General features: G+C 36.1%; 1 long non-coding RNA gene across 1 annotated transcript in view; it reads left to right on the forward strand.

Moving 5' to 3' along the window:
- The first annotated feature begins 10,570 nt into the window (after positions 1-10,570).
- Positions 10,571-16,179, forward strand: part of LOC123568706 (uncharacterized) — a 92,729-nt gene continuing 87,120 nt past the window's right edge. Inside the window, exon 1 of the long non-coding RNA XR_006692175.3 lies at positions 10,571-10,684. This is a non-coding gene — a long non-coding RNA (uncharacterized lncRNA). The remainder of the gene's footprint in view (positions 10,685-16,179) is intronic.

The following is a 16,179-nucleotide window of genomic DNA, read 5'->3' on the forward strand; positions in this document are numbered from 1 at the left end:
TCCAGCATTTGTTGTTTCCTGACTGTAATGATCACCATTCTAACTGGTGTGAGATGGTATCTCATTGTGATTTTGATTTGCATTTCTCTAATGACCAGTGATGATGAGCTTTTTTTCATGTGTTTGTTGGCCGCATAAATGTCTTCTTTTGAGAAGTATCTGTTCATATCCTTCACTCAATTGTAATGGGGTTTTTTCTTTCTTATAAATTTAAGTTCCTTGTAGATTCTGGATATTAACCCTTTGTCAGATAGATTACAAAAATGTTCTCCCATTTTATAGGTTGCTTGTTCACTCTGATGATAGTTTCTTTTGCTGTGCAGAAGTTCTTTAGTTTAATTAGATCTCATTTGTCAGTTTTGTCTTTTGTTGTCATTGCTTTTGGTGTTTTAGTCATGAAGTCTTTGTCCATGCCTATGTCTTGAATGGTATTGCCTAGGTTTTCCTCTAGGGTTTTTCCGGTTTTAGGTCTTATGTTTAAGTCTTTAATTCATCTTGAGTTAATTTTTGTATAAGATGTAAAGAAGGGGTCCAGTTTTAATTTTCTACATATGGCTAGCCAGTTTTCCCAACACCATTTATTAAATAGGTAATCCTATCCCCATTGCTTGTGTCAGGTTTGTCAAAGAACAGATGGTTGTAGATGTGTGGCATTATTTCTGAGGCCTCTGTTCTGTTCCATTCATCTATATATCTGTTTTGGTACCAATAACATGCTGTTTTGGTTACTGTACCCTTGTAGTATAGTTTGAAGTCAGGTAGCATGATGCCTCCAACTTTGTTCTTTTGGCTTAGTATTGTCTTGGCAATATGGGCTCTTTTCTGTTTCCATATGAAATTTAAAGTAGTTTTTTTCTTAATTCTGTGAAGCTCTGAGGAGGTTGTTATTACCCACCTTCTGAAGCCTACTTCTGTCAATTTGTCAAACTCATTCTCCATCTAGTTTTGTTCCCTTGCTGGTGAGGAGTTGTGATCATTTGGAGGAGAAGAGGCATTCTGGTTTTTGGAATTTTCAGCCTTTTTGTGCTGGTTTCTCCCCATCTTTGTGGATTTATCTACCTTTTGTATTTGAAGGTGGTGACCTTTGGAAGGGGTCTCTATGTCTTTTTTGTTGATTTTAATACTATTCCTTTCTGTTTGCTAGTTTTAGTTCTAACAGGCCTCTCCACTGCAGGTTTGCTGGAATTTGCTGAAGGTCCACTCCAGACCCTGTTTGCCTGGGTATCACCAGCAGAGGCTGCAGAACAGCACAGATTGCTGCCTGTTCCTTCCTCTGGAAGCTTCATCCCGGAGGGTCACCTGCCAGTTGCCAGCTGGAACTCTCCTGTATGAGGTGTCTCTCAACCCCTCTGGGATGTGTCTTCCAATCAGGAGGCATGGGGGTCAGGGAGCCACTTGAGGAGGCAATCTGTCCCTTAGCAGAGCTTGAGCACTGTGCTGGGAGATCCACTGCTTTCTTCAGAGCCAGCAAGCAGGAATGTTTAAGTCTGCTAAAGTTGTGCCGACAACCGTCCCTTCCCCCAGGTGTTCTGTCCCATGGAGATGGGGGTTTTATCTATAAGCCCCTGACTGGGGCTGCTGCCTTTCTTTCAGAGATGTCCTGCCCAGAGAGGAGGAATCTACAGAGGCAGTCTGGCAACATAGGCTTTGCCGAGCTGCGGTGGTCTCTGGCCGATTCATACTTCCTGGTGGCTTTGTTTACACCGTGAGGGGAAAACCACCCACTCAAGCCTCAGTAATAGTGGACGCCCCTCCCCTCACCAAGCTCAAGTGTCCCAGGTCAACTTCAGACTACTGTGCTGGCAGTGAGAATTTCAGACCAATGGATCTTAGCTCGCTGGGCTCCGTCATGGTGGGATCTGCTGGGCTAGACCACTTGGCTCCCTGGCTTCAGCCCCCTTTCCAGGAGAGTCAACATTTCTGTCTTGCTGGCATTCCAAGTGCCACTGGGTTATGAAAAACTCCTGCAGCTAGCTTGGTGTCTGTCCAAACAGCCGCACATTTTTGTGCTTGAAACCCAGGGCCCTAGTGGTGTAGGCATCTGAGGGAATCTCCTGGTCTGTGGGTTGCGAAGACTATGGGAAGAGTGCAGTATCTGGGCTGGAATGCACCATTCCTCCTGGCAGAGTCCCTCATGGCTTCCCTTGGCCAGGGGAGGGAGTTCCCTGACCACCCGGCTTCGGTTTGACCTCTGTGGGCTGTACCCGCTGGCTAACCAGACCCAGTGAGATGAGCCAGGGGCCTCAGTTGGAAATGCAGAAATCACCTGCCTTCTGCATTCATGTCTCTGGGAGCTGCAGACTGGAGCTGTTCCTGTTTGGCCATCTTGCCAGCCCCCCATTATATATCAGGATCTTATAAGTAGAAGAAGACATACAGCAATCACTGGTCCTAGGAACAATAGGCTGGAATTATTATCTTGGTTTCTCTATTCTTTAGCTTTGCAAATTTGGTGAAGTCATTTAATATTTTGGTCGTCAGTTTGTCTCCTAAATGGTGATAGTAGCAACTGCCCCCAGCCTAACTTCAGGGGTGTTGACAGGACCAAGGTAATACATGTCCATGTGCTATGTACCCTGCCAAATATTACTGTAACAGTTCGCTTCTATTCCCCTGGCTGAAGGGACAGAAGGTACAGAGTTCTTGGGTGCACTAAAAATTGAGAATGTTCAGGTGAGAAATGGGCTGGGAGAAGACTGGTATGCAGATTTCCCCCCTCCTTGCTTTTAGAGTTCTGTTATTTGAAAAGTCCCAGAAGTCAAAATCATCTAAATTCCAAAGGGGACATTTTCATAGAATTTAAAGGTTAAACATGTCAATACTAATGTGAAATGGGCAAAGAGTTTTGTTTAAGTGATAGTTTCTGCAATGATTCTTATAGTCCTGATGCTGCCAAATAAATTACCATTCCGTGCATGACTAAACTTTAGATTCCATCCCAAATCTGGATATCTCAGACGCTGATTTAATGCCACCAAATTCTGCTGGATTTGCTAATGTTATTGCTCCACACCACAAACCTCCAGTCAATTTGTGCTTGCCTGACTTAGAATTCTCCAGACTAGCAATATGCTATTTCCTGTTCTCTTATGGGCAATCTGTGTTCTTTGGTTTCTTTTAAACGGTACTTAAAAGCTTAGGAGGTTGGCCATGCATGGTGGCTCAAGCCTGTAATCCCAGCACTTTGGGAGGTAAAGGTGGTGGAACACCTGAGGTCAGGAGTTCAAGACCAACCTGGCCAACATAGCGAAACCCTGTCTCTACTAAAAAATAGAATAACTAGCCCAGTGTAGTGGCATGTGCCTGTGATCCCAGCTATTTGGGAGGCTGAGGCAGGAGAATAACTTGAACCTCGAAGGCAGAGGTTGCAGTGAGCTGAGATCATTACCACTGTACTCCAGCCTGGGTAACAGTATGAGACAGTCTCAAAAAAAAAAAAAAAAAATGCTTAGTATTCTTACAGTGATTCGAACTGGCAACAGACATTATTGGCTGCTTTAGTCACATTCTGTCATGTTTCTGTGTTTACAATCTAGAAACCTCAAACCTTACATCCAAAAAAATGTGTGAGGCAGTTAACAGTAGAAGTGCAAATGTTGAGAAACCCTTGCTTTTAAACAGGCATGGGACCAACCGTGAAATGAAGAATTTTCTTCCCAACACTTTTTATACTTTCTCTCATGGGAAGATACAATTTAACTTTCTGATACCAAATCTTTTTCATGTTGTTTTCTCTGGATGGAATTGTCAAAGTGATATCTTTATAAATAAATCCATGTATCAATTTGAGGATTAAAGAAATAAAAATAATTGAGAAGTGTTTTTTCAAAATCTGAAAATGTCAGGCAAATATTTATAAATAGTAAATAACTTTTCTCTGAATTAGCAATCGTTTTTCTACGTTATTTCCAGGAATAAAAGTGATCATCCTAATTTGCAGAACATCAAAAATTTCTGAAAATTGAGAGTGTCATAATGCTGTAGCAGGGAAGGCCTCTGAAAATCGAGAGCGTCATAATGTTGCAGCAGGGAAGGCCCCTGATGTGTTGATAGAGCAGACAGGCCCTTTGGCGGTATGACTTGGTCAGAAGTATCTCATCTACCTCAGTGCTTCGATTGCCTGTAATAACTCCTTTGGAAAACTTGTGGGGAAATGTAAGCAGTATTAGACAAATGGGCAAGTAGATCAAGACTCTGACGGAGAAGTTCATAGAATGGATAACTTTTAATGGGAAAGAAGAAAAATGGATTTGGAGCACTATGGAATCCACTAGGTTTCTCAAAAGTCACATAATGGTCTTGAGGATGTATAATGTAAACAGGAAAAAGGCAAATATGCTTCCTTCTCTACATGAATTCAACAAATATTTAAGATCATAAACATGAGAATACATAGTTTCCATGTTCAAAAAATTTACAGGACCAGGTGCAGTGGCTCATACCTGTAATTCCAGCACTTTGAGAAGCTGAGGTGTGAGGACTGCTTGAGGTCAGTAGTTTGAGACCAGCCTGAGAAACACAGCAAGACTCCATCTTTACAAAAATAAAAATTTAAAAAATGACCTGGGCATGTTGGTTTATCATGGTAATTCCAGCTACTCAGGAAGCTGAGATGGGAAAATTTATTGGCCTAGGAGTTCAATGCTGCGGTGAGCCATGACTGCACCACTGCATCCCAGCCTGCATGACAGAGTAAGACCCTGTTTCTAAAAAAGAAAAAAGAGAAAAAAGCCAAGAAGCTTACAGTACTGAGGAACATAAAGGTAAACAGTTAATTTCAATATCCTGCAAGACATGCTACAGTAAAAGTAATACAGAAAGATATAGGAGCATGAGAAAGGGGTGCCTACCAACCCAACCAACTAATCTTTTCTTAGAAGAAGTGAATTCTGAACTATAACATTTTTATGATCTAAGAGAGCAATGGTAGGGGCAGAGGAAACATCAGTCTCTCCCTATTTATCTCTTGAAGACTGCATTTCAGAAGAACTGCAATGAGTTCAGAGTACTGGGAGAGGATCTGACCAAAACGAGGCTGTTGAATATGGACTCAACCCACCTTAATTAGGAATTGAGCTTTATCGGAAGGGCAATGGAGACAATGCATTCTCAACAGTCCTATAAGAAGACACAGCAAAATAGAATGTTTAGGATTATGGACTCCATTCCTTATTTTTCCTATCTGTAAAATGGGGATGACAATAACAAAACCTCCCTCATAGGGTTGTTGAAACAGTGGAAAAATTTAAACCCCATAAAGTACATAGAATAGCTGAAGTACTTAACCTGGAACATAGTAAGCACTCCATAAATGTTAGCTATTGAATTATAATGTGTTTTAATCTAGGGAATGACATGATTAGACATGTGTTATAAAATGATGACTCTGATTTCAGAGAGTGGAATGACTTCTCAGAACTGCAGTTTATCCAACATTGTGAGATTTTTCACTGTGGGGAATATTTGGATATAGATGTTCGTTGTGGGCAAGGGATGCAATGGAGTTTAGAGTAAACATTTTGTTGAAGCTAAAGTGTAGAGTTTTAAATTTCTACACTGAATAAAACCTTATATGATCACTTAGGTTTAACCCTCTCATTTATCAAACCTTCCAGAGGTTAAACGACTTACTCAAAGTACCACAGTAGTGGTGGCAGATTTGGTATGAGTACCAGGTCCTTTGGATTTTAGTACGTAGTTTTTGGTTGTTGTTGTTGTTCTTCCTTCATGTTCTTAAAGGGCCTTGAGAGGAGTGAGTCAACAATGTCTAAAGTGCATTCTTTGGCCCTTTTCTCTACAGCAAGTCTCATTCAAACCATCAGGAAACACTGTGTCCTGCATTTCGGTAACCTCCCCAGGCACTATCATCTTGTTATTAAAAGATTTTTGTTGATTCTGTTTTCTAGCTTACATTTCAAAAGATTAAAGGAGCTCTTCGTTGAGGATATTCTATCTATTTTCCAATTTCTGAACAAAATCCTTTAAGTGAAATAAAAAACAAACTACGCTCTTGAATGCAAGTGACTGTTATGATGGTAGACAACCTGGGAAATGTTTGTTTCGCAGATAACGTCCCTTAATATAACCTTTTAAAAACTTCTTCAAGAGCAGCATTTTTTCACTGTGAAAAATAAGGAGCAATTTTGATGTTACTTTCAATCAAGGAAATTGGAGCAAAGCTTTTAGGGCCTCTGGTTCCTCTTCTCTCCACGGATGCGTTGTTATCAGAATATCACAAATGGCCTTGTCTGACTCTACATTGGGTGATGGGATCATGGGGTCTGGTGCTGGCATTCTCTGTTCTGTGCCTTTGGGAAAATTATTTGATCCTCATCAATGAAATGAGAAAGAATGAGTGACCTATAAAGATTGCTGTCTAGTGTGACCTGGCACAAAGTATTCAAGAGACTTTAAACTCAGAGAATTAAACTAAAAATTGTACCAGTTATGTTCCTTTTTTTTTTTTTTTTTTAAGATGGAATATTGCTCTGTAGCCAGGCTGGAGTGCAGTGGCGTGATATCGGCTAACTTCAAGAAAGGAGTGTCATTTTTGATGCAGAGTTTTGGGGTTATAGATATGTAAACATAGAACACAATATTTATTTTGGTGGTCTATACATATCTATCTCTTACCACTACCAAGATACTGTGTTGGTGAGGGCTGCTAGTAAAAATATTACCTATCAGAAATCAACAACCCTCTTCCCTAGAATCAAGTAGGATTGGAATCATGCCAAAGGGCAATGGGCATTTGCCTTATAACTTTATCTACTCGACTTGCATTAATTCAGGGTGGGAGAATCTGTAATTTGGGGCCTGCTTCCCCTTGAAAGAGAGCCTCATGTTACACAGTGCTAGCAAAGGGACTTCCATTTTCAGTATCCACCATAGATTAATAACATTTTCAACCAGCCCTAGTGCAAACTGGATAATTAATGTTTGTTTTCCAAAGGAAGGAGTTCAGGTTAACAGAGTTTATTTCACATGTGTGTAGGAATAGAAGGGAAGATGAGAGGAAGGGGACATTTTTAGCCAAGGAGACTTTAGTGAAGAAGGTGTTTGAGTTTGAGAGGTATAAAGATATTATTGAACTAATACTTTCTTCATTCACTATACATGTAATTTTTAGGCACTTGGTTACAAATATATACACTATCAGAAGACTTTCTTAATGACTTGCTGGGTATTGCACAATGGAGAATAGTAGGAGAATCCTGACTCTGATGATTATTAATGGATGATATCCATTACATAGAACACAGTATACATTTAGAAAGTCATTGTGCTCACTTGGTCATTATGAGAAGTAATTTAAGAAATAACCTGAGAATATTCCAGAATCATAAGGGCTATCATTGCCTTTGATCAACTTTCATTTTGGTAGGGAAGACAGTCCTTTCCCAAATTTTCTTTATTATGAATTAAATTAGATAAATTACTCATGTTTAAATATAACATAAGAACCTGAAACTTGCCATCTTCATCTTGTTGCCTTAAGTTGGGTTCTAGCCTTAGCCCTATTACTATAGGCTCTGTGACTTTGGGTAAGTCATTTAACTTCTAACATTCCAGGGTCTGTGATGTGAGGTCCATGGGGGACTAATGGACAGAACATAGAAATCGTTGAAGGGATTTTGGAAGGTTTTAAGCATAGGCATGTCATTATCTGGATTACTTTTGTAAAGGCTCACTCTGTCTGCTATGTTTGCGGGCTGTTGCAAATATCCAGGTGAGAAGGGACAGTGCCTCACACATGGATGGTGGCAGGATCTGTGATAAGAAGTGATCAAATTCCAGATACATTTTGAAGGTGGAGTCAACTAGATTTATCTTGTCAGATTGTCTGTGGGACATGTGCAAAAAGAGAAGTCAAAGACAATTTCAAGGTTTATGGCCTCAGCAACTAAAATTGTATAGAGTCACAGCAGCTACAATGGGAACATTGTAGGTGAATCAAGATTGTTCTTTCATGTGTCCGGTAGCAGTGGGATTGATCTGAAATTCAGCTTTGGCATATTAAACTTGAAATTTCTGTTCATTTTATTCACAGATGAGATGGCAATCTTAGCCAAATGACCTCAAGGTTGTTCAAGAGTCAAAGAGGTAGTGAGAAGAATGTGGACACTACAGTCTGATAGATCTGGGCTCCAGTCTTATTGTCTCATGGTTGTAAGATAGCTACTGTAGCGCTAGGCATCTTGGTTTTTCACAAGCAAAATAAATACAGGGAAAATGGATATTTTCTTTTATTCATAAGAGATCTTTTCCCAATATTTTTTAGAAGACTTCTTCTTACCCAGAACTCGGGAATATGCCCATTTCCATATTACATAATAGGCCAGAATTCTCTGACAGAAAAAGATCTCTTCTCAATATTGCAACAAACTCAAGATTCTGTTTGCAAAACAGAGGAAAACAACTAGCTTTTGGTTAGGTAGATGCCTGCTGCATTCAGTAATTCAATATAGATGGAGTGTAAACTATGAAGTGGAGAGTGGCGAACTATAAGATCTGATGAGGAAACAGGTCATAACATTCCTAGTATGTTATGCTAAGGAGTTCGGATTTATCCTTTAAAAATGGGGCATCATTTAAGGGTTTTTAGAAAGAAAGTGACTTACCAGATTTAGAAACATATGCAAATGAAAATATTTTTGTAATTATACTACATATAACTACTATGTAATTTATATAATTTTTGTTCAAAAGTTTGTTCCTCATCCTATTTTTTCTACCTTCTCATCCTCATTTAAAACAAAACTCTCTCTGTAGATATCATCCTAATTAAAATGTTTGTGTACTCAATTAAAATAACTCACCTAGATGTTACATAGATGTATACAGATGTCTACCAATACCAGCTTTAATTCTGTATTACTGAAGCTCCTTGCCTATTACTACAGTCTTAATTATGTAACTAATTGAGCACATGGGATTTAATCTATTTATTACTGGGTAAATAAATGTTATATTTCCACTACCTCAGTTGGAAAAATAAAGGGGACTATTTTTGGTGGTACTGTGATAGACTAGATTTTATGAAAAGCCTGTCTGCTAAAATACAAGATCCTACATGTTACAAAAATAAATTTTTTCCCTGTATTCCTTGAAAGTAATGAAACCGACAAGCTTACCTCTAGCCCCCAGCCTCCCCAAGATAAAATTGTGAATATGAAAGGCAATGGAGTCCTGATGATTAGTGATGCAATAAGGAAATGAAGCCATAGACAATTAGTAGCATATTTTGATGCCCTGTAAAGTAATAACTAAATTCTCTTGGAAGAAACCATTTCCACTGTAGTTGCCTATAATTCTGGATTAAGTTCAATAAAATATGAACTTGAACATGAATGCATTTTCAAACCCACAAGATGAGAAATCACTGTAGAGAACCAGCAAAATTAGTAAACAAGACATCTAAGAGCTTCAGATATTAGTGTTTTCAGGTTCTATATATAAAATAAACGTGTATAAAATTTTCAAGAAGTAAAATAGAAAATAAAAAATAGACCCATTATTTGATCCAGAAATTCTGCTACTGAGTATCCACCCAAAAGAAAATAAAATAAGTTATATCGAAAGATACCTGCACTTGTATGTTTATCGCAGCGCGATTCACTGTATAGCAAGGATATGAAATCCACCTAAGTGTCCATCAACAATCAGACGATTGGATAAAGAAAATATGATGCATATATACACAATGGAATACTATTTAGCCATAAAAAGAATGAAATCTTGTCTTTTGCAGTAACATGATGGAACTGGAGACCATTATTTTAAGTGAAACAACTCAGATACGAAAATACAAATACCACATGTTCTCACTTAAAAGTGAGAGCTAAATAATCTGTGCACGTGGGCATACAGTATTGAATAATGGTGACGATGCTGGCAATGGAAATTTGGAAGGTTGGGGGTGGGTAGGAGGGAGGTAGGTGATGTAAACTTAGTTAAAGGGTACAATGTTTGTTATTCAGATAATGAATACACTAAAAACCTTGACTACACCACTACACAATAATTCCATGTAACAAAATTGTACTTGTATCTCATAAAATTCTATAAATGGTAAATAAATAATGATCAAGAATTAAGAGAACACCAAAATTACTAGGCAGATCTGTAAAAGAACAAAATAGAAATTTTAGATAGAAATTAAATTTTTAAATTAAAAACTTCATACCTGGTTATACAGAATATTAGTCAAAGCTGAAGAGATAATCTTTAGAATATAAGCCTGAATAAATTCTCAGACAACCACATAGAGAAATAAGAAGATGACAAATATAAAATAGAAGATAAGAAATATAGAGAGTAGATAGAAAGTTTTATGTATGTGCAAGTGTGTTTATATATTGCTGTGGTTTGTGTGTGTGCTCCCCAGAATTCATGTGTTGGAAGATTCCTTATCACGGCAGCAGTGTTTGGAGGTGAAGCCTACTGGGAAGTGTTTGGGTCACAGTAGTGGAGCCCTCATGAATGTGTTCATATTATTATAGCAGGAGTGGGTTAGTTACTGGGAGAGCAGGTTGTTACAGTGAGTTTTCCCTGTGTGCTTTTGTGATCTCACAGATGCCTGCTTCCCTTTCACTTCTCTGCTATGTTATGACACAGCAAGAGGCCCTCATCAGAAGCTAACTAGATTTGGCCACCAGTCTTGGACTTCCCAACCTCCTGAACTGTGAGTCAAAGAAAACTTTTATCTTTCCTTGACAAATTACCCAATCTCGAATATATTCTATTACAGCAACAGAAAACCAAATATATCATAATAAATGTAAATGATCTAAACTTCCCAATTAAAAGATATTTTTAGATTTGACAGAATGAAAAATGAAAGTCCATGTTGTTCATAAAAAGGAACATGAAAAATATACAATGATAGAAATGTTACCTATAATATACAACTACTTGAGGGGATAGACATGTTTAGTATTATATTGCAAAGCTTCTCACCTGGTCTGTAACAGATACTTAATAAATATTTAGCAAATAAATTAATAAGCCTAGCTATTAAATTCACACTGTAAAGTTATATTTCATTGTACATTTAGATAAATATTGACTAAAACAGGGTGTGGAAGCACAGAGGGGGGCAAAATGGCTATTGATAAGTAGTGTATAGTACTGGCCTCATTGGTGAAACTACAACTTTTACCAAAGTGTCCTAACTCGTGGTCCATTTCTCCCTCCCTTCTCCCTCTTGGCTTAATATATGGCTGCTGATAATCCTGATATCATTTATAAGAGAGCACTTAAAAGATTACATTTTGTTGGTATAGAAATTTGCTTAAGGGATAAATAAATCCTGCAGAGAAATAAGAACAATAAAAAAATAGAATAATATATATGGAAAATATTAACACTTCATATATTCATTGTTTTAACATGTGTTCATTCTCCCTTATGATGTTTTTCTTATAATTTTTGCTATATAGTTGTCATACATGAAAGACTTTACTTCACTTACCTTCATTTGTAAAACAAGATTAAAATGTTTTCTGCCTCCTCATTACTGAGCTCAAATGCCCGCTGTTTTTAGTGGAGAGATATTACATTTTCTTGTAATAGAATACAGCTTTGTTTTTTTGATCCTTGAATATTTGAGAGTTGCCTGGAAAAAGTGAAGTTTCTGTTCCTTTAACTTTACCTGCTATATTCTGAAAATTGACTCCATGTTCTAGAAATAACTTTTAAAAAATATTCTTCCTTCTGAGTCCTATTGCACTTTCATTTTACTGTAATAATCTTTGTGGTTTCACCAGTAAGAAGCAGCCATGTGTGGGTAAATGTTCTTTAGAATATAGTAAGCAATTTTGCTGTCCAAAATTAACATGGCAGAATAATGCATTCAATTGACTTATTTCCTTATTGTGAATGATTATACAGGCATGAAAGAATTTGTGGAAAAACCAATTATTCATGTAAAGTTATTATCCATAGAAAATTCCCCTAAACAATTCCTGTTTTCCTCTTCTGATAAGATTATTTTTCAAGATTATTTCACTAAGTAGATAGAGACTGCTTACCATCAAGCCTTGTGTTACCTCTGATGAAGCACTCTAATTTGTTGGCCAAAAGACTGCAGCAAATTTTGGTTTGGGAGACTTCTAAGGACACTGAATTGAGTTTGATTCATTTATTTCCACTTCCACAGAGTTGCAATCAATTCTGTAAGTGATTCATAAGTCAACAAGCAGAACACATTGAAATGATTTGTCGTTTGTAAGAACAACATTTATCAAGTTCCTGCTTCTTTTTAAACCTGCATTATAGTTATTATTGGACAAAGAAGTACCCCTATATCATCATGGAAAATAAAGTGAACCACAAGAAAATTTAATAGATGCAATTTAGTAATATGCTAATGAAATTTCTCAGTTTGGAATATATCTTCATCCTATATTTGGCTACTTTTATTTTGTTGGCCAGCTCATATGTATTTTGCCCAATGTTCTTAGTTTTTTTCTGACAACTCAAATGTAACATGTCTGAATCAAAATCAAGAATGGATATGGACTTTAAATGCAACACCTAAATTAAGTCTCTGTTTACTCATACATAAGCTGTATGGCTTTTGGCTAGTTAATACATCTGAAGCCTTAGCTCAAAGGAGTATATTAATGGATTCACCTCAAAAAGCTATTGTGAGGATTAATAAGACCAATGTGCAGAATGTTACAGTGCTGGCTGTTCAAAAATGGTATGTGCATTTGCATTCAATAAATGATATCTCCTTTCACTTCCATTTTCTACACTTGGCCAAGTTGTTCATCAATTTCCAATGAAACATAATTTGAATCAATTCCAGAGTTGGGGAATAATCCTACAACTTCCCTTCCCTCATTCTCCTATATCAATTAATTCACAGAGATTTGCTTCCCTGCCTCATATTATTTCTAGAGTTGATCTTTTCTCCATCTCTCATATCACTGAAGAGCCTCTTCCAACAGGACATTTCACTAGTCTTTAACTGGTTCCCTATATCTACTTTTGTTACTGTCTTCTGCCTATCCATTTTCTGAGCTTATTTTGCTGTTATTTTTCCAGCTTCTAAAGACAGATGCTTAGCTCAATAAATACTAGCCACTTTTATATTCTAATGTAATCTTTTAAGGCTATAAAATGATAGGTATTGTTTTAACTGCACCCCACAAGATTTGATAGGTAGTGATTATTGATTCTATATATTTTAAATTTTTTCAATGTTTCTTAACTTCCAACATACAGAATTTATTTTGCTATCTTTTGTCATTATTTCCATTTTAATGTTGCTGATCGTAGAAAAAAATCTCTGTGATTCATTTTCTTTGAAATATGTCTTGTTTTATTGTCCAGTCTGCAGTTCAGTTTTATAAATATTCTATGTGGGCTAAACAAAAGAAATCTACCCTGTTGTAATATGTTCAGTGTTCTATATGTTACGTCCATTAAATATGGCTTATTGTTTCATTCAAATATTCTATAATTTACTGATTTATCTGCTTATTAGTTACTTATGCAAATGTATTTCTATACTCAGCAATTATATAGCAAAAAATCACAGAACAAGGAGAAATCAACATACCCAGGAAAAATCTCCTACTGTTTTAAATAACTACATTTTTTTAATAGTAAATTTTTCTTGGTGAATTGAACTTTCAATTTCATTTCTGCGAATATATTTGCCTCAAAGTTTATTTAATCTGATATTTACATAATTTTTGAGTTTTCTTTTCATTCATATTTGACTAAAATATAATTTTCATCCTTTACCTACATTATATATATATATATATATATAAAATTATTATTTTTTTCTTTTTCTTTTTTAACTGCTAAGTTCAGGGGTACATGTGCAGGTTTGTTACATAGGTAAACTTGTGTCATAGGGGTTTGTTGTAGAGGTTATTTTGTCTGTTTTTATAGTTTTAATCTGTAATGTTTGTAAACTGGAAAATTTAAGTTATATTTGTGATTACTGATAGATTTTGGCTTGTATGTATGATATTATTTTTTGCTTTTTAGTTGTTCTATCTCTTCTGTGTTTTATTTCCCTCTGCTCACTAGCTTTGGACTGACAAATTTTTGTTCTGCTCTATTCTCTACTAGCTTGAAAGTTTTACACCTTTTTTCACTACAAGAAGATAGGCTAGAAATTATTACATGCACATTAACTTTTCAAAACCTAAATTTAATCAGTGACCTGCTTGCTTCCTAAGCAATACAAGAACTCAAAACAGTTGAATTCCATTTAAACCCACTCCCCAATTATATACTACTGTTTAATATGTTTTATTTTCATCTCTCTTTAAAACTGGACAAGATATTGTTATTATTATTATTTAGAGTTAATATTTGTTTACATTTATTTATATATTTAACTATTTATTTGTTCGTTATTTCTTCTTGCACCTCAGATGTTTCCTTCAGTTATCACTTTCCTTCTAAGTGAGGTACATGCTTTAGAACTTCCTTTATGGAGAGTTTGCTGTAACAAGTTCTATTTGTTTATGTTTAGAAATGTCTTTATTTTGCCCTCATTTTTTACACTGCATCATTTGCAAATGATTAATAATTCTTGAGTATTCAATTTCATGAATTATAAACTGAACATCCTGTGTAACCATTACCTAGATCAAGACAGAGAACATCTCCGAGGCCCTAGTGACCTTCCCTTCTCTCTTCTTTCCAGAGGTAACTTCTATCCTGGTATCTAACATCATAGATACACGTTGCCTATTTTCAAACTTTACATATAGTATGTATTATTTGACTTCTTATTTTGTACAATATCACATTGGCAAAATTCATTCATGCTCTGTGCAGCATTTGTTTGGCTATTTTCATTGTTTATAGTGCTCCCTTTGTATCAACATACTACAAATTATTTATCCTTTCTATTTTGTATAAACATACTACAAATTATTTATCCTTTCTATGGATGATGGACATTTGGATTGTTCTTGTTCAGGGCAATTACAATAAAACAGTGTGACCTGCTTGTACTTGTCCTGTGCACATATATTAATTTCTACTGGTTATATGCCTAGGAGAAGAATTGCTTGGGGATGATTATATGCATGTTCCACAGTTATTCTGCCAAAGTGTTTGTACCTAATTGTGCTTTCAACAACAACATTTAACCATTTCTTATCCTTGCTAACACTTAGAAATGTGGAATTGTCAGTCTCTTTAATTTTTGATATTCTGTTGTGTATCCAGTGGTATCTCATTATGATTTTTATTTACATTAACTTTCCTGATGACTAATCCCTTTTTTTGTTTTTTGAAGATAAATCTTCCCTGAGAGATGATTTACTTTGTGTTAGGCAGTTAAAATTGGGACAGATCATTTCAATTTAATTAGAGATTATAATTGTTTCAAAGCTAGCTTTCAGGGTTTGTGTTTATTTTTAATTCACTGCTATGCCTAGAGTGTATCCCTTTGGGAGTTCCAGCTGATAGCCTACAGTGTTAATTGGGTCCCCAACTCTTTCTAGACCCACATTCATTTTCCCCCTAGCCTTAAAAACCTACTGAAAAGTTTGGGCACATTTTCAGTCCCTCAATACCTGCTTCCAAGACAGCAAATGCTCCAGTTATAAAAGTAACAATGAATGTCAGGTTTGCTTCTCTCTGTTGTCCCATCAAGTTTTTGCTTCCTAGGTGGTTCTCTGACATCTTCAAATACTTTTTTTTTCTTTTGCTTTGTATTTTGTTCAGACTTTCTACTTGTTTTTGAAAGAAGTAATTATCGACAGCAATCTTATTTGCAATTACCAGAATCATCTGGTAAAATATTTTGATTGTTTTTTTTTCAGCACACTGAAGATTTTATTCCACTAAATCTCCACTTGCATTATGTTGCTATTGATAAGTCAATTCCCAATCTAACTACTCTCCTTGAAAAACTATTGTTTTTGTATATTATCTCTATGCTTGGTGTTCAATATTTTCATTATGAGTGCTCAAATATAGATTTCTTTTTATCCAGCTTGGGAATTATTAAACTTTTTAGATTTGTGAATTGATGTCTTTCATTAGATTTGAGCAAGTGCTTAGTATTTATTGCTTCAAATATTGCCGGTGTCCTATTTATTTTTGGGATATCTGGATCGATATATATTGGACTTTCTTACTCTATGATCTCTGTATGTTATTTTCTCCATCATATTTTCATATATTTTGGCGCTT

This window comes from Macaca fascicularis, chromosome 14, assembly GCF_037993035.2.
Source record: "Macaca fascicularis isolate 582-1 chromosome 14, T2T-MFA8v1.1".
Taxonomy (NCBI): Eukaryota; Metazoa; Chordata; class Mammalia; order Primates; family Cercopithecidae; genus Macaca; species Macaca fascicularis.